Source organism: Bombus pascuorum, chromosome 10 (genome assembly GCF_905332965.1).
Source record: "Bombus pascuorum chromosome 10, iyBomPasc1.1, whole genome shotgun sequence".
Lineage (NCBI taxonomy): Eukaryota > Metazoa > Arthropoda > Insecta > Hymenoptera > Apidae > Bombus > Bombus pascuorum.
This window is the reverse complement of record NC_083497.1, coordinates 3,039,636-3,058,552: the sequence shown is the minus strand read 5'-3', so window position 1 is coordinate 3,058,552 and position 18,917 is coordinate 3,039,636. Positions and strand designations below refer to the sequence as shown.

The following is an 18,917-nucleotide window of genomic DNA, read 5'->3' as shown; positions in this document are numbered from 1 at the left end:
TCGAACTGAAAGCAGGTAGCGACGCCAAAAAGACCGCGGCGGATATAAACACGGCCCTAGGAGGCAAGGTGAGAGCGCTACCAATGCGCGACAAGACCTCCGTGGAGATCAGGGATATAGACCCGCTCGTAAGCAAGGAAGAACTAGCCAGGGAGCTAGTAAGCCAATTAAACATACACGATATCACCGAGGTCAAAGTGAAAACCCTAAGAATGGCGCCGTGGGGTACTCAATCGGCAATAGTAACGATGACGAAGGCCTATCTGGTCAAAGAAGGGGCGAGCCGGAAGATCAGAACCGGCTTGACGATAGCATCGATAAAGGCACTACCCAATGTGGTAAAGTGCCTCAGATGCCACACGTTCGGGCATATCGCAAACAAATGCACGGCGATAAGCCCTGGAAAGGAGATTTGCAGGAAGTGTGGAGCCAAAGACCACACGATAGCTGCCTGCGTCAACGCACTGTAAGGAGAAAGGAGTGAAATTTGAAATAGGAGTGTAACCGAGTCCCTAGCTTGCCCAGAATATAGAAGGCTGTTGAGAACGAAAAAATAAAGATATTGCAGATAAACCTCAACAGATGCAAGCTGGCGCAGGACTTGATGCACCAATGCGCGATCGAACTCAGGCCGGATATAATAATAATATCCGAGCCGAACAGGCAGCTACCTCAATGGTTTAATGACACCAAAAGGAGACGCCTCGATATGGGTCACCCTCCTCAATGGCGAACTTCCTGATGAAACAACAGAGGTCAAGGGCGACGGGATAGTGGGCGTTCGCGTCGGCGACGTCTTCTGCTTCAGCGGATACTGCTCGCACAACATAAATAAACAAGAATAAAGAAAAAGATACAACGGGGCATGAAAGGACAACCCTGATGACTGCCGACAGGTATTACCGGGGTTGTCTGTTCTCAAAGCAGAGGAAGAAGGAGGAGGGGTTTTTAGTGGGTATGGCAACAACATCCGCCCGAGTCCCACATAACCCAGTAATGCGGGTCACTGGGCATGCGTAACAGTATTTTCCCCTCCTCACACAAAAAAAAAAAAAAAAAGGAGGCATAGGAGGCACATTGACCACTTCACGATGCTGATCCTGACTGGACACTGTATTTTTGTTGTGTATCGAAGGATGATCAGGGAAGTAATACACGCCCGCTGCTGGGACTGCGAGGGTGATCGCGACGACGCTGGGCATGCGTTGTTCCACTGTCCCAGGTGAATAAGGGAAAGGACCGAGTTGGAAAACCATGTTGGTACATCATTGACAATAAACAACTTGATCAGGCTAATGATGGAAAAAGAAGACAATTGGACTAAATTCCAGGTCTTGTGCAATAAAATTATGAAATCTAGGCTTATTCAAGAGAAGACTGAGGGGAGAAGAAGAAGGCGTTAGAAGGAGTTGGTAGAAGTGCGGTACTAATATAAGGCCAACTCTGAAGTAATGCCGTGGGGCGTTCCGGGGTTGGTGTTTGTACGGTTAAAGGAGCGGATAGAGGAGGGATTTCTAGTGGGTATGGCTACAGCATCTGTCGAACTCCACATAACCCAGCAACCCTTCACTGGGTATGCGTAACAGTATTTTCCCCTCCTCGCGAAAAGAAAAGTGTACGGCAGTGAGCTGTGCATGCAGTGTGGTGATAAGAATCACACCATTAATCAGTGCACCAGGGAGCCTAGGTGCGTTATTTGCGCCAATGAAAATACAAGTAACCTGAGACATGTCACCGGATCCCTGGTATGCCTGGCCGTGAAGGATGGAAGGCGAAACGACATAGTACGTACAAGATGAAGATACTAATAATTAATTTAAACAGGTGCAGACTTGCACAAGAATTAATGTATCAGTATTTCTGTGACGCCAGAGTTAACATAGTGTTCATTACAGAGCCATATCGGCAACAGACATACTGGTACAACGACGCGTCGCTATGGGTCACCCTCTTCGAGGGAAAACAAGCTGACGACACTATATTGGTCGCTAAAGATGGTCAGTCGTTAGTCATGAGTCGATAGTCGATAGTTGATAGTTAGCAGCGATAGTTGACCAGAGTTCCTCGACACATCTTGAGCAATCATCATCTGAACTTCTATCGCGCATCGTAACGTATCATCTAGAAATCGAACTTGTAACCGCACACCACGAACCGCTAATTGTAATCGCAAGCTCTACGCAAAGTGTACATCGAGAGTATTTGTTAATAAATATATTGTTAACTATACTCAAGTGTTTCTTCAGCATCTATCACGACCTATCCACCTCAGGGTATTAAAGGAGTTAAAGGCAATTCCTCACCTGAACGCAGTGGCATTTGCTGACGACTTAGCTGTCATACTTGACGTTGCTAAGGAACAGGCGACCACGAAGTTATCCGATGCGATGGGCGTGATTTCGCGGTGGTGTGCCAATTGTGGATTAGGGATTGCTCGTGAGAAGACGAAAGTAATATTCTTGACGGACAAACGGATCCCCAAGGTAATCGAGATGAACGTCAAGGTTTTAAGCTGTGTGTAGAAAAATTATGTTAGCAAGAATGACGTGGAGAAATATGAAGAGAGGAGGAGAATAAGAGGAGCAAGAAGAAGAAATGGGACCCAAGTATGAGGGAGCGGTGCGTAGTTAAGCCTGAAGTAATCCTGAAGTAATGCCGTAAGACGGTTCCGGGGATGATGCTCGCACAGAAGAGGAGTGGAGAGAGGAGGGCTTTTTAGTGGGTATGGCAACGCCATCGGCCGAGACCCACATAGACCAGTCTGAACATGCGTTACAGCATTTTCCCCTCCTCGCGCAAAAATAAAGTTTTAATAACATTTATTTCTCATTCATTTGATAGATACTGTCATGTGATAAATAGATTTGTAATATGTCATACCTTGATACCTTGATAGAATCTGAAATGAATAATCCCCAGGATAGATATTCAGAAAGAGCAATTTCAAAATCGACGAGTTTTGCCGAAAAAAGTTGATTCAGGCTCAAGTCAAAATTGTACTGTCTGCTGTACATATCTACAATAAAATGCTTGTGTCGCTTACCTCTTCCACTCCATTTATTATCCATAACTCATTATTTCAAAATAGTTGTATCAATGTAATAATGAATATGAAATACAAATATTTATATTACCAGCACTGTCCAACGATTGAAATCCTTCGTTATGGTTTGGTGTTAAACATTAATTATTCTTGCGACTGTACTTGTGATATGTCATTTATATATGGAAATTGTTGTACATACGTTCCGGTTGATGATTTTTGTACAGTATGACTGCCTGTTGATTGATATTACATTGATGCTTGTGATTGAGTAAGTACTGAGTTTTATAGACTGTACTCCATTGGTGACGCATAATCTGGCAATACTTGTGACTTGCATAACGTATTGAAATTGTTTCAGGTGTGTTACGTTTTAAACAATAACTATGCGAAAGCTTTGAATTACCTCAACGTTTGGATACTAGATTTCGATTGTGGCGATACTTGCATCGACAGGAGATATCTAAAAAGGTAACGGTTTACTTGTCGCATAATTCGATGATTTTCCTAGTTGAATATATTCTCTGCACCAGTTGTATTCATGCTATATGTGGGTGTTCTGTGTACTTTTATTGTTTATAAATATAAATCAAATTATTAAATTAACTCGACAAAGATATAGAATATATAAAATGCGTAATATTTTACGCAAACGTTAAATATTGTACATACCTGTTTACGTACACGAGCGGGTTCAAAATCATCGAATCTTTCCCAAAGTACTTTTCCGTCCTCTTTCTTGGAAAATCTAACTTGCATATTATCCTTTGCTACCTTCTCGTATAATAAAATCATTTTCGTACCACCAGCCACCGACATATTAGAGCGACTGAGCTCGCACATCACAAGATCTGATATTACCTTTAAAATATTTATATATTTAAAGTATAATTAAACAACTGATTCTCTTTCAAAGCGGAATACAAAATATAATAAACTTGAACATGCTTTTATCAAATATAGGGTCAGATACCAGTGATGATAATGGTGTATTGAACATTTCCTTCTGTGTTCCCCCTAAGAAAACTTGGAAACACAACCGCAATGTATTTACATCAATATTAGTAGGTTTCTTCTTATGTTCAAAAGCCAGCTATTAAAAAGTGAAACATTACTTATTTTATGTTAAATGCACCTAGATAAATTTACTGGATTTAAGCCTACTTCGAAAGGGACCTATGCGAAATTCCTCTTTTATTTTAAGTGTGTCCTCGATATCCTTTTTTTTTTAACACATTAAGTACCACAATTTGCAAACATGACAATCATACCTTCTGATGGCACTTCTACTGTATAAACACCGCGTTTAAATGTTCTCTTCCCAACACGATTATGAGGATGTTTGTAGGGTTGATCTTTTGTTACACATGCTACTATAACTTTAGCTTGACCTTTGTATCCAACTATTTGTAATAAATATTATTTATTGCTATATACTATATTGATTCCAAATATAGCCTATTTTTCATTTTTATTATTTACTCTTATACTAGGAAATGTTTTGTTTTCTGGTGTATTATTTACCGATATGCTACCAGCTGATCTGCCTTCAATACATAGTAATGCTGTTACAATATCCATTTCCTAGATTACATTACACAAACCCAGGATCAGTAATTTGGATAACTTCAACCGTATCAAAAATTTTAGAGCTTTAAAAATCGTTTGATTTGACCAAAATTTGTGAACTTTTTTGTTTTGTTACCCCGTAGTTTTCAACTTGTAGAATTTAAAAATACAAATTTTAAAATAAGAAATTCACGGGAACACGTCTGAAGTTTGGGATGTGCTGGAACCCGAATGTGTCAGAGCATCGGGTAACCGGAAACCTGGGCTACTCGAACGCGACCGGTCGGATCGGCTTGAAAGTCGAACGGACTCGCGTAGGTACCCGGTACATACATACATACATTGCACATCATACTTATACTGTACACTCGTGACTCTCATAACAACACTGTTTCGCTTAACAGGATTCCAGGTTTGCCTCGTCGTACCGACCAAGAAGTATTCTACCGACGATGAGCCGGTCTGAGAGGTCTGAGAGAATGCGTTCAAGTCGGCCATCGAAAAGGAACCCGGAATGGACCCGTTTCACCGGAACCAATTTGGGCTCCACAAGGGCAAAGGCACCATCGATGCCGTATCGCAGGTCTGCAAGTTTGCCGATTTTTGCAGAAAGAAGGACTTATTCTGCGTTATGATGTGCATCGAAGTGAAAAATGCGTTCAATACCTTGCGTTGAGAGGTAATTTTGAAGGAGGCGAGGCATAGGAGTCTCTCTTACAAATTGACGACGATCTTCGCGAACTATCTGAAGGATCGTTTCATAGTTCTCGATAATTCGATTGTGAAAAAACTTTTCGCTAGTGTTTCACAGGACTCAGTGGTGGGCTCGCTACTGTGGAATTTAGTTTATGATAGTCTTTTAACCAAATTTGATAATCATGTGAATTTGAGAGCTATTGCATTTGCCGACGACCTTACTGTCATGGTGAGTCTGAAGAAAAAGGAAAGTGTGGAGGATATTTTGAATCTCCACATGAAGACGATCCTAAATTGATGTGAAAACTCGAGCCTTCAGATAGCAAAGGAAGAAACAGAGATCTAGACGTGGTGTTGGACTCTGACAGAAAGTTTGGTGACCACATTGAGCTAGTTTGTACTAGAGTGGATGCGACTGTAGGCGCTATCAGAGGGCTCCTGCTTAATGTGAACGGTCCCTTTGACATCTGTAGGAAGTTGTATTACCAGATATGGGAGTAGGTCGTACTATATGTCTCCCCGATGTGGGTGGATGCGCTTAGTAAGGCCAAGACAGTGGGCGAACTCTAGGGCTCAGAGAAGTGCCTTGATAAGTACCTCTACGGCCTACAGGACAGTTTCGCATGCGACGCTGCGTGTTGATGAGAGAACATGCCTATTTATATCAGGGCGCGTTGGCGTGGAAGAATTTACGAGATCAGGAAGAAATTAGTTCGATCAGACCTCGGTGATCCGGAGGTGTTCTTAAATCAGCTCCATCAGTATGAAGAGGAAGCAGTGGAGGATTGGACAAGGGAATGGGCTAGGTTCAAGGCGAACAATTGGACGAGGAGGTTCATTGAGGATGCAGCCACCTTTCGGAAGAGGAAGAGGAACATAGACCATTATACCATGCAGCTATTCACTGGGCATGGTATCTTCAATAAGTTTAAGGTTAGGATCAACAAGGAAACTGACGATAAATGTTGGGATTGCGATGCGTGCCCGGATGATGCCGAACATGTCTTACTGAGGTGACCAAGATGGGCAGTTGAGCGCACCACCTTTGACAAAGTGGTGGGTGTCACTTTTACAGCGGACAATATTATCGCATTAGTCTTGGCCAACGACTATACCTGGAGGCTGTTCCAGAGTTTTTGCAGGACAGTAATGAAGGCGAGGCAAGTTCAGGAAATGGCCAAAAATCGAGCAACGAGAAGAAGAAGATGACGCTTGGAGTTGACTCTGATTAGAAGGTGACATTTCGATATTAGAAGGAGTTTACGCGTTGATTGAGATCTAGCTGAAGTAATGCTTATTTAGCGGTGCCGGCGAGAGCCTCCCCTCGAAGAAGGCTTGAAGGAGGAGGGATTTTTAGTGCGCAATGCATTTTCAAGCATTTCAGTAATGCATTTCAGCAATGGAAACAATATCTTCAAATGATAGATCTCCATTATGTTTTATGCTTTTTTGACGCTTGTGATCTCTAGGATTGATATGAAAAACACTTTTAACACTCTTAGATGGAATAAGATCCTCCAGGAGTCTGAGGCGAGAAGAATCAACAACTGTGACACTTTTCAGAAGCTACCTTACCTTTAATATAAATAATTATTTTTTCTATCTTTTATTGGAAGATAAAAAAATAGTTATTCACAATGAAGGTGGAACAATAAAAATAGGAGTGTATGCCGGGACCCACAAGGATCAAATCTCGGACTACTCCTCTGGAGTATCGTCTACGACGGTTTGTTAAGAGTGCTATGGATCATTAAAAACTTAAATGCGATAGCCTTCGCTGAAAGATAATGGAAATAAAGATAGGAGATCACTTTCTGGTGACAAAACAAGATATCAAATTTCATTAAGATTGCTGTGCAACGGGAAGAAAATTTACCCATCATTTGGAGAAGACCTGCGGTAAGGCGGATGCCCTGATGGAGGCACTAAGGATATTACTGCCGAATGTCAGTGGGCCCACTGGCTTCATTAGGAAACTCTATTACGGAATGTGGGAGTCGGTATTATGGAGTATGGTACATACTGGAGAACTATGTGGTCGAAATACTGACAACCACTTCTACAGTGTTGGTGGTTGTCAGTAAGGAAGAATATTGGAAGTAATTTCAAGAATTCTGCCAAAAAATTATGAAGGCAAAATAAGCTAATGAGAAGATCATAGAGAAACGAAGAAGAGTTTGAGAGAGAAGATAGGTGGTGAATGGTACAACATGTAAGAGGATCAACCTTGTAGTAATACCTAGAGGTGGTTCCAGGGGTCATGCAAAAAAATCATGCTAGCAAGAATGATGCAGGAGAAATTCGAAGAGAGGAGGAGAATAAGAGGAGCAAGAAGAAGAAATAGGACTCAAGTATGAGGGAGCGGTGCGTAGTTAAGCCCAATCCTGAAATAATGCCGTAAGACGGTTCCGCGGTTGATTCTTGCATCGAAGAGGAGAGGAGAGAGAAGGGTTTTTCTAGTGGGTATGGTCCATAGTCCAGTCTGGGCATGCATAACAGCATTTTCCTCTTCTCGCGCGCAAAAAAAGGGTTTGTTCCAGTCTCGTTATAGAAAGAAAGAAGAGAGGATTTTAGAGAGAGGATGGGTAGAGGCGCCATCATCGCCTGCGGGTATGCGTAATTGCATCCTTCCCCTAGAAGGTGAGATATCTGTTTGACTCAAAACGCAATATTGAGCTCATTTTCCAAAGCATATCAAAATGAATTATGTCAAAATGAGGATGAATTTTAGATCCTCGAATCAAACAAAGGAATTGTCAGATAGTAAGGAGGAAGATTTCCGGCATTTTCATCATAGCAGAAAAGGGATGTATATGTCGGAGATGGAAGGACATCGGGACCTTTCTTTTGAAACGTTTGAGAAGGTCCCCATTACTTTAGTGTAGAGTTTTTATTATAGCCGTACTTAATAGAACTGAGAAATAATTGTTTATGATCTAATCCGAGTATGGGTGCCCGAGATTTATGACAGTGGGTTTGGGCTCGAAGTGACATAACGGTTCGCTGAACATAGCCACGGTCACGGGAGGGACGTGTACCTAACAGAGGCATTGTGTAATTAAATAGCTCTCCTTAAAAACAAAGATTGACCCGTGGGATATAGAGAGGTACGGAGAGGAGTATACAAGGGCAGTTCCACTTGGACTAAGAGGCAGTCCGATAAGTTCTACTTATACGGTGGACAAGTACGTTGAGTGACACCAGAATCTTGTATTAAATCGCATTCGTCATCCGTTGACCGTGGATTCGTTATCGAAACTAAATTCATTGTCATCGACATCTCGATTATCCATTCGCCGCTATTACTTGTTAAATTCTGTAATATTCACATTTGTATCAATAAATATCATCCATATTATACAACAACAATGTCCAACATATATATTGCGAATTTGCCGTTTTGACTCTTTGCACTCGAGAGGCTATTCTCAGTTGCTACGGGCTTTCGTATAGCAATACGAGTGGCGAGTGAGATATGACAGTTTTTGTTTATAGTAGATTTCGCTATTGCCAATTGATGAGAGCGCAGTATAGGTTCGTAAATAAATTCCTTAGTTCATTATGTTCTTTATTAGGAAATGTAAAGTGTTACTCTTTAAAATGGAGATAAAATATTGACCCTCAAATTCCTCCAAAACTATTCGGATAACGTTCCTGACGTTAGTTTCAATTCGATGACCATGGCTAAAATATTATAGTTTGGAAGCTCTAAGAAATGGATTTTGGAAGTGAAATTAGCTCAAATGAAGATGAATTTGATTTTGAACTACTGAGAAATGAGATCGATTGTATTCACCAAAGAATTATTGATAGAGAAAATGAAAGCAGCGATGGAGATAGTGACACAGTATTAGGAGTAAGAAACGAAAAATTACAGTAATAGATAGTGAATACGAAAGTGATAGTGATACCCCATAAGGTTCTAATAATTCAGAATGGACAGCTTGTGAAAAATTTAGCGAAGTACCACCGAGAATAAAATTCATAGCAGGCCAAATACCCGCAGAGCCACAAGTATTCTTAAATGTTGAACAGCCGTTGGATTTTCTTAAGATATTACTTTACCGACGAGCTAATAAATCAAATAATAACTAAAACAAACAATTATGTTGCAAAAGGATAGGGGGGAGGACACTGTCATCACATTCAATTTGGCAAACATGGCATAATGCCACCAAGGAAGAATTTTGGTCAAATCAAGTATGTATCTTGATGAATGCCTTATTAATTATTATACAATATCATACAAAAAAGTGCAGAAATTAATATTACAAAATCATATTTTCAAAAATATAAATATAGATAAATTATTAGAATATAATGTTTTTGTAAATTAATTTGTGTATAAAATCATTTTATGTTACCTGTGAGATACTCATCATATGCGCAGAATTATCTCGAGTTGCTACTTCGCCCGACTGAAGAAGTCAGCGGATGCAAAGGGTTAAAGGTTTTTAAGGTAAAAATATAACAGGGTGGGAAGTGTTGGCCGAGGAAACACTCTCGGACTACCTCTATATCGTGATGGACGTGACAGTTGGTAGCGCGGGAGGCGACCGTTTCTTTGGACCGTGCGGGCCCGAAGGCTCGTCGGGAAGAGGAAGAAGGAATTTCCCGCGGTGGGCGGTGACCCACCGCGACGAGGATCTCATGACCGCGGCCGCAATGGACGTCGCCTGGGCTGAAGAGCCCCGGCGGATGAAGAAACGGAGGCGGGGGCAGCCCGCCTGAGGCGCGAATTTCAGGCGATCTGTGATTCATGTATGCCGCGATCCGGAACACCACGCTGCACCGGGGCGGTGTACTGGTGGTCTGAAGAGATCGCTCATCTCCGCGAGGCGTGCATCAGCGCCCAGCGCCGGTATACCAGAATTCGGCGTAGACGACGAGAAGATGAGACTACGGTGGCTTATTTGTACGACGCCTACCGCGAAGCGCGGAGGCCTCTGCAGCGAGCCATCAGGGAGGCGAAGAGGCGAGCCAGGGATGAGCTTCTGGCCACCCTCGACTCCGATCCCTGGGGACGCCCGTACATACTAGTGCTGAACAAGCTCCGTCCTTGGGCGCCTCCCACGACGGAGAACATGGACCTTCACTTCCTGGAGGAAGTCGTCGGGTCCCTGTTCCCGGGGGCGGTGAATGGGGAGGAGGGCGGGATAAACGAAGAGCGGGCGCTGCGGCGACCGGGGGAGGGACCGCGGGACACCGCGGGTGGCTGAGGCCCGAAGTTGGCGATCACTGAGGATGAGCTAGCTGGGGCTGTCGGGAGTATCGGAGCGCGGAGGGCCCCGGGAGAACCCCGACGAGGTTCGGGCCCGCATATGGAAGGAGGTCGCCGGAGTCTTGGCCCCAAGACTGAGGACTCTGTTTGACAGATGCCGTTCACTGGGCGAGTTTCCTGTCCTATGGAAGGAAGGGCGGATGGTCCTGTTGCCAAAGCTAGGGCGTTCCCCGGACTCGCCTTCCGACCTGTGTGCCTGTTGGATCAGGCTGGCAAGCTGTTAGAGATGATCGTGGCTGCCCGACTCGAGTCTTATCTGTCTGAGCGTGCTCCCGGGCTACACGACAGCCAGTTTGGCTTCCGGAGGGGGCGGTCTACGGCCGATGCCATCTTATGAATAAGCTGCCTAACGAATCCGAAAACGGACTCGGGAGACAATGGGGGATAAGGATCCTGCAACATAACATGCAGAGGTCGAAAATTGTCCCTCATGAAATTAAAGCGGAACTAAAGACTGACGGGAACGTTATCCTGTTAATGCAGGAGCCCTACAGCCTAGAGGGAAAAATACCTGGGCTCGGCGCAGACTTCGCGATCGCCTCTCGGGGCTCAAAGCAAGACCCGCCGATGGCCGCGGTGGGAATCAGCAGCAGAAACATGACGGACCTTGAGATTGCCGGCCTGTGCACAACCCACTGCGTGTATGTGCAAATAAGCGACGGAGCAACGGAGATCTACGTCGTCAGCCAGTACTGCCCGCCGACGGAAAACATCGAGGTTGGCATTAAACAACTGGAGGAAGTACTAAGGCACACCAGAGGCAAGAAAACCATAATCGGCATGGACGCAAACGCCAAATCGCCGTTATGGAATAGCAGGAGCACCGACGACAGAGGCGAAGCCTCCACGTCCTAAATAGACCGGGACAGGCCCACACCTTTGAGACCACCAGAGGGCAATCCAACATCGATGTAACCTTGGCGAGCCCAGAGCTCATACCGCTCGTGGAAGAATGGGCAGTACACGAGGACGGAACCTCCAGCGATCATAGAATCCTGGAGACGCGCCCAACCCTTGATAAGGAGAGCCTCCAGCCGCATCAGCCGGTCAGGAGGTATAATACAAGAACCGCCGACTGGGAGGGGTTCCAAAAGATCCTCCTGGAGGAGAAGGCACTCCTCCAAGAATTCACCCCACAGCGGGAGGAAGACGTCGAAGAGATGGCGGAGCGCCTGCAGGCGACGGCGAACGCCTTGGGACGTTTGCTACCTCGGCTAGGCGGGCCCAGTGTCGGAGTGCGTAGGCTGTACGCCGGCGTGGTGCGAGCAGAGCTCTTCTACGGAGCTCCGATCTAGGCAGGGGACCTGAGGGCCAGCAGCCGCAGTCTCCGAGCGATCAGGAGACTGCACAGGTCGGTGGCCATCAGAATCACGAGGGGTTTTCGCATTATTTCGGCGGCGGCAGCAGCGGTACTCGCCGGGCTTCCGCCGTTCGAGCTACAGGCCCTGACGTGTCGGGAGATCTATCTCCGCAATCGGGGTCTGCTGGGCAAAGTTGAAGCGACGGACACGGACGTGGCGGCGCGGGCTCGGCGGGAGATGCTCGACAGATGGCGCGCCGGCCTCGACACAAGAACTGGTGCGCCGGGGCTGAGGGTCCTCGGGGTCGTCCTCCCAAACTGGGACGTTTGGCTGGACGGAGGCGCACTTCCCCTGACCTACAGAGTGACGCAGGTCTCACGGGACATGGATGCTTCGGTAAGTATTTACGCCGAATCGGGAAGGAGGCGACCGTGCGTTGCCATCACTGCGACACAAGTGTGGACTCGGCGCAGCCCACGCTGGAACATTGCCCGGCGTGGGCAGCGCCGCGACACTCTCTCATCGGGAAAATAGGTTTCGATCTCTCGCCGTCGGCGATTTTTGAAGCGCTGCTGACGAGCGAGAGAAGCAGGAAGGCCGTAGCCTCCTTCTGCGAGCTAGTTATGCTGTGGCAGGAGGCGGCGGAGCGGGTGAGGGAGCAGGCTTCCCATCCCGAGAGGATTGGTCGACGAGGGCTCGGCGGTGCCTGTGGACCCGCCTACATGAGGCGCGCGAGAGCCGCCACGACCTCCGAAGGGGATTGAGTTTAGGTGCTGGACCTTCCAGAACCCGGGAGGCACTAAGCAGATAATAGCAATGAAGAAAGTAACAAACGGAACAACAAACAGAACATTGGACTGAAGACAGAATTAAAAACAAGATAGAACCAAAGAAATAACACTACAAGAACCAGAGTGCAAACTGAAGAGGATACCTGCGACCGTCGGTGCAGGCGGCACTTGTTCAATGACTCGTAAGGAGAGGACAGGGTTTTTCCAAGTCGCGTGCCGACCACCTATGCGCGCCGCTCCCAAGGCAAGGGACGCTGGAGAGTAGACGAGAGTTAAATAACATCTGAAAGCGAAGCCAGTATGAGTTTTCACTCCAGGAATGGCGCGGTCGACCAAGGTTGAGCCCTTATACGCTCATATTACTTGCCTTGGGGGAAAACCGGGTGCATAGACAATCCGTCATTTTTGAACAAAAAAATGATCTCGGCTCCAAATTGATATAGAGCAAAAGCTTTTTTGTAAATTCGTATAGAGATAACAGATATCGATTTATGCTGACTCGCTATAACAAAAATTAAAAGAGTTAAGACGGTTTAATTTAAATAAATCACAATTTCCAACTTCGCGAGTCTTCTAGAAAACAAACCTGGTAGAGACTCTGTAATCTTCCGTTTACAATATACCGACTAGTCAGGTTCTTTGTCTAATTCGTCTAACAGTCAGTTAGCATCTATCATCTACCAACGTGCTTTTTAATTCTACCAATCCGTCGTTTATTATTGTTAAGGGTTCAAGCCAAAAATCTGAATTATAAGACATATCATTCGCTAAGGGATCATTATGAGTGATCTTAAGACGCTTTTTCAACAACATAACGATGCAGCTCGTACTGTCCTGAGTGCCTTCGACAATTCAAAGAAGGTTGGCGAAACCAAATTAATTGTTGCCACCGTTCGAAATCGACTGGAACGTCTTAGCAAATTCATCACCGAATGCAAAATTTTGCACAAAAAAATCATTGCTACTGTCATGGAAGTTAAGCGTACCAGCTTGGATTACTTCACGAAGAATCGCTTCTTGGTCTTACACGAGATTTACTTGGATACATCGGATTTCGTGGCAGAAACTCTTTCCCGTTTGAAGGCTACCGGCTCATTCGGTACTGCATCGACGCATCCACCAACAGGACGTTTCTAGCAACCCGTTGACGTTTTGGATCGATAATTTACGGTTCATCTTCCGTAATTTTCTGGGCCCATCAGTGAATGGGAAGCTTCCGAGACTGCTTTTCAGCCAATATCATCGCTCGCCAAGGTCTGCCCAACGTATCTCGTTTTTCGCCTTTGTTGTCCTGCTTACCAGGCGAGGCTAGTGACCTTGTTACGAATATCGCGATAACCAATACGGGATTTCACGTCGCGTGAGATCTTATGGTCACGAAAAGCATGCAGCTGTTAGTGACAACGCGTTTCATACTTTGTATGACTTTCCACAACTTCGTTCTGAATCGGCCGATCAACTTCGAAGCTATCGCGACGAAGTCAGTATGTCGTCTATCACCTTAAACAATATCGAACGTCGCGTTGACACGTGGGATGACATGCTTGTTTTCTTCGCAGCAGAAAGACTAGACTGCATCGCGTAAAACTTCCGAGTTGAAACTATGTAATAGTACGAGTTTGTCTGAAACTTACTGATCTAGATACGTTTTTATAATTTCAAATACGCGCGTTACAATTAATCACGCCGTCCGCGTCAGTATCAGCATCTCGGATCGCGAAATCATTTGCAACCAATCAAGTCATATTCATGCCACGGCGTTGTTACACGATGCCGCGGTCGTAAAGAGGACGTGTGAACGAAGTAAAGCGTATCACACGATCATACAATGCTCGTCGTTTAACAGTAAACAGGCATGGAGTATACACACTCAGTTTTACACGAAACGGTGGTAAACGTAGTTGATGAGTGACAAGAAACCGCATCATTATGAATTTCAGTGATACATAGCAAGACGCGAGAGCGCGGGAGTCGTTGTACTCTCGGAAATTGTAGAAATGACCGCGTTTTGATAGAGCAGAATGTGAATCTTCTCTGAAATTCCAGATGCTGATCGCAATTCGATCCACCTAGTGTTGCGTTCATTGTAGAATTACCTATTAGGTCGCGTGATTATCGATGTCAAGGTCTTTTATGTTCGCGATTTAGAATTGACGGACGAAAACCCCTTTAGTTCGGATCTAATAGATCTAGTTACCGGTGCGGATCTGTGCGGATTATTTCTTTTAGATGGTTTGCGAAAGGGTACGGTGAACATACCTGCGGCTCAAAACATCACTCTGAGCTGGATCCTTTTCGGTTCAGTGTCTGGTTCTTCCGCTTCTATCGTAAGCGTTCATTGCAACGTCTCATTAAATCTAGATGCCGAACTTCGATGATTTTGGGAAGTTGAGGAGTTGCCGTTCGGCACACGTCTCTCTCTCCTACCGAACAACAATCCGAGGAATACTTTCAACGTACACACACTCGTGCTGCGAATAGACAATATATCGATCGACTACCCTTCATTGAGGGATCTTCTATTAATATTGGGGCTTCACATTCTGCGGCGACGAACATGTTTCTACTACAGGAAAATCCTTTACAACGAAATGCTGAGCATTCAGCGGAATATTCTATATTCTTATGCGTGTACGAAGCACTCGCTATATGGTTGAAGTAAAAGATTCTTCACTGGCTCCGTCACTTTAAATCGTGTACATATTGCATTACGTAGTCATTCGTGAACGTAGCGCTACATCCGTCTTTGAATAGTTTTCAACGCTTCTGCAAAAACGGGGAGCAGTAAATTGTTAAATGATCACTCATTGATCGGCCCCAGTTTGCAAACAGTCTTAGCTGCAGTAATTCTTCGATGACACCGTTGCCGATACTTTATCGCACACATTGCGAAGATATACCGACAGACTTTTGTAGATTTCAAGCATGTTGATTATCAATGGATTCTGTGGCAATCCTCTCCATCGAAACCATTGCGATACTATCGATTTTGACCGTTACGCACAATGCTGTTTACGCTCCTTATCTCGGAAGTACGTGTTCTACAAGAACTCGCGAAAGATGAAGGTCGAAATATTCTCTAGCCGCTAGTTCTTCACAATCAAATTTATGTGGATGACTGCGCGTTCGATGCGGACGATCTACAGTTAGCACGTCAAACTCGTGATCATGTGCTTCTTCTGTTGAGAGAAGGTGTGTTTAAATTGCGAAAATGGACCAGTATTTGCCCTGCATTAATCGCTGATACTTATCCCTCGGATCACGATCTCGCAGCCAGTAAAGCGTTGTTATCCGACGACAATTTAAAGGTCCCTGGAATAAATTGGAATCCCGAGACGGTCTCTTCGTTTCGATACTGTTATTAATAATGTCATTTCAAACATCAAATGGGAGATTTCTTCGACGATCGCAATATTTTCTGATCCACTAGCATGGGTTGTCCCTGTTATTGTCGAGTCGAAAATTCTGGTGCAACATCTCTGGTTGTAGAAATGTGGTCAGGTCAATATCATCCCGAATGAGCTCTGCGTCACGTGGACAACGTATTATACCCAACTTTCTCTTCTTCGTTCTATGGTTCTACCTTCATGGACAAGACACGGCTTGCAAATTCTTAAAACAAAGCTGCACGGCAGTTGTTTACTTTCGTGTTACAACAACGACAATATTCGCCTGCCTTCTCGTTGCTAAGTCTAAAGTGGCTCCGTTCAAATCATTAACAATTCCGTGACTTGAACTATGTGCAATTTTACTTCTTTCTCGTTTTATGGCATCCATATGAGCTTCTTTCGGCGATTTTAAATGCGAGTTGCATGATTGGTCCCATTCCACGATTACACTTATATAGTTAAGTCATCCGCTTTTCGCTAGAAAACGTTCGTCGCAAACTGCGCCGTGGATATTCAGGAAACATGCCACAATGTTAATGGCACCATATTCACACTGAGGAAAATCCTGCTGACTGTGCTTCTCGCGAAATGGACGGCCCTCATTTTATGAGTCACTTATTATGGTGAAACGGCTCTAGGTGACTCAAGTCGTCATCGATTTCGTGGCCTTGCGAGATACTGCAGCTCGAGACAGCGGTTTCTTTGAAGGAACATGTATCTGTCGCTTTTAATGCGATTCACCAAAACCGTGAGATTTGGGGGATTTTCTAGTTGGCCCAAGTTTTTTCGCGTGACTGCATATGTGTTGCACTTCGTCGCAAAACTTTAGTTATCCCAATTGTCTTTATCGGCAAAAGAGTGTCAATTGGAGAATCGTCCAAGTCTGGCATCCAATCGAATTGCAGCATCTGCGAGATAAGCTTCCTCTCCCTCGGTAAAGGCCATTAATTTCTCTAAATCAGTATCTCGATCTGAAAGGACTGATTCGCGTTGGAGGGCGGCTTCATAAGAAACCAAACATACTATTATACTTGCGTCGCATCCTCTAGTTTCGCTCTACATTAACCTTCTGCAGCTGCTACATGTAGGCCCTCAATTAATGCTGTCAAATTTGAGGCAAGAATTATGGCTTCTATGGGCACGTTCTTCCGTTCGTCAAATTTTATATAATTGCGTGTGACAATTAATATTCCTGTAACAATTACGTCAGAATTGATGAGAGATCATTCGACGGTGCGCGTTACTCGTGCAAAAAAAGTTTTCTTACATTGCAGCGTGGATTATGCGGGCCATATCCCTATCCAAATGAACCCTGGTCGCGTATATAACTCGACAAAACCGCATGTCGCGTCGTTTTATATGCATAGCAAATCGCGCCGTGCACATCGAATTGTTAGGGTCCTATACAACGTGTATGCGTTTCTCGCGCACTACGATCGTTTCAGCTCTCGTCGCAGTTTACCGATCGCTGTATATAGCGACAATGGAACTAGTTTCCAGGGCGCGGATAAAGAAATGACCGCTGCGTTCTGAGCCGTAACACGAGACCCGAATCTATTCAGTAAACTCGCGAATGATCAAGTAGTATGGAATTTTATTGCACAACTTTATTCAGCTTCGCATTTCGACGGGCTGTAGGAAACTGGAATTCGAAACACGAAGCATCATTCAAGACGAGTAATCGGTGCGCACACTCTCTCTTTTGAGCAGCTAACCATCGTCTTGTGTCAGATCGAAGCATGCACGAATTTCCGTCTGATGGCCCCGTTTTCGGATAATATCGACGATTATACAGCACTAAAGTCGGGTCACTTTCTTATCGGCACGGCGATCACTACAGTTCCGTCAGCGACTCTTCTCGACGTACACGATTCGCGTTTAAATAGTTGGCAACTCTTGACAAAATTATACGACAACATTTGGAAAATGTAGCTGAATGATTATATTTACTCGTTTCAACAACACAGAAAATGGCGCATCGCGAATCACCTTGATAAGTTTGGTCGTATTGTTCTTCTCTGAAACGCCCTTGCACCTCCGTGCAAGTGAGAACTTGCGCGAATAATCAAATGTAATCCCGGAGCGGATAACGTAATCCGCGTGGTTACTGTTAAAACTGTTGATTCAGAGTACAAGCATCCGATCGTGAAACTGTGTTTTCTTCCCGTTGACACCAACGAAAATATTTTGCGGGATCCAAAGAATGCGACGAGACACATTTATATACAAATACAACAATTATGTAAATTTTCTGTTTAGTCTATTGTACGAAAACTAATGCTGTTCTGTCACGGCGGGCGATCATAATTGTAAATAGTTTAAGAAATTGCGTGTAAATTAGATTTATATTGCGGAAGCACTTCTTGCATAGCTTCAATGTGCGAATGTTAATGCTGCGGTGCACCTGTTTATATACGCGTATATAACGTATATGCCCTACGCTGAATTGTCTGTCCAAGTCATTCATTTGGAATTTTCAGTATCAAACGAAGAATTAAAAAAATTTTTTCTTGAGTCACATATCGGCACTTAATATCATGTGTTACGGCGCGCTAGACGGTCCGTGCGACGTCCCTTTCGGTCTGGCCGCCGTGGCCTACCCCTCGTTAAACTGACCTGCAAGAACCCAAGGAACCACCATAAACCAAAACTTTTTGAACAGTCATTTGAACAGTCATTAGGTTTATTGCACACTTTTGTTAATTACGGGGAAAGCAGATGTGCCCTGCTAAACAGCTGGTTTTTCCCAAGATCAAGGACACCCATGAGTCATATCTGCAGGAGCCTCTCTCCTCGGATTTGTTTATTAACTTCGGCTATAACCAATGGGCATCGCGGATCGTGTGA

At 44.7% G+C, this 18,917-nt stretch overlaps 1 pseudogene; it reads right to left on the bottom strand.

Annotated features, from left to right (window-relative positions):
- Nucleotides 1-3,582: 3,582 nt before the first annotated feature.
- Nucleotides 3,583-4,624, bottom strand: LOC132911382 (embryonic polarity protein dorsal-like; annotated as a pseudogene).
- Between the last annotated feature and the right edge of the window lie 14,293 nt (nt 4,625-18,917).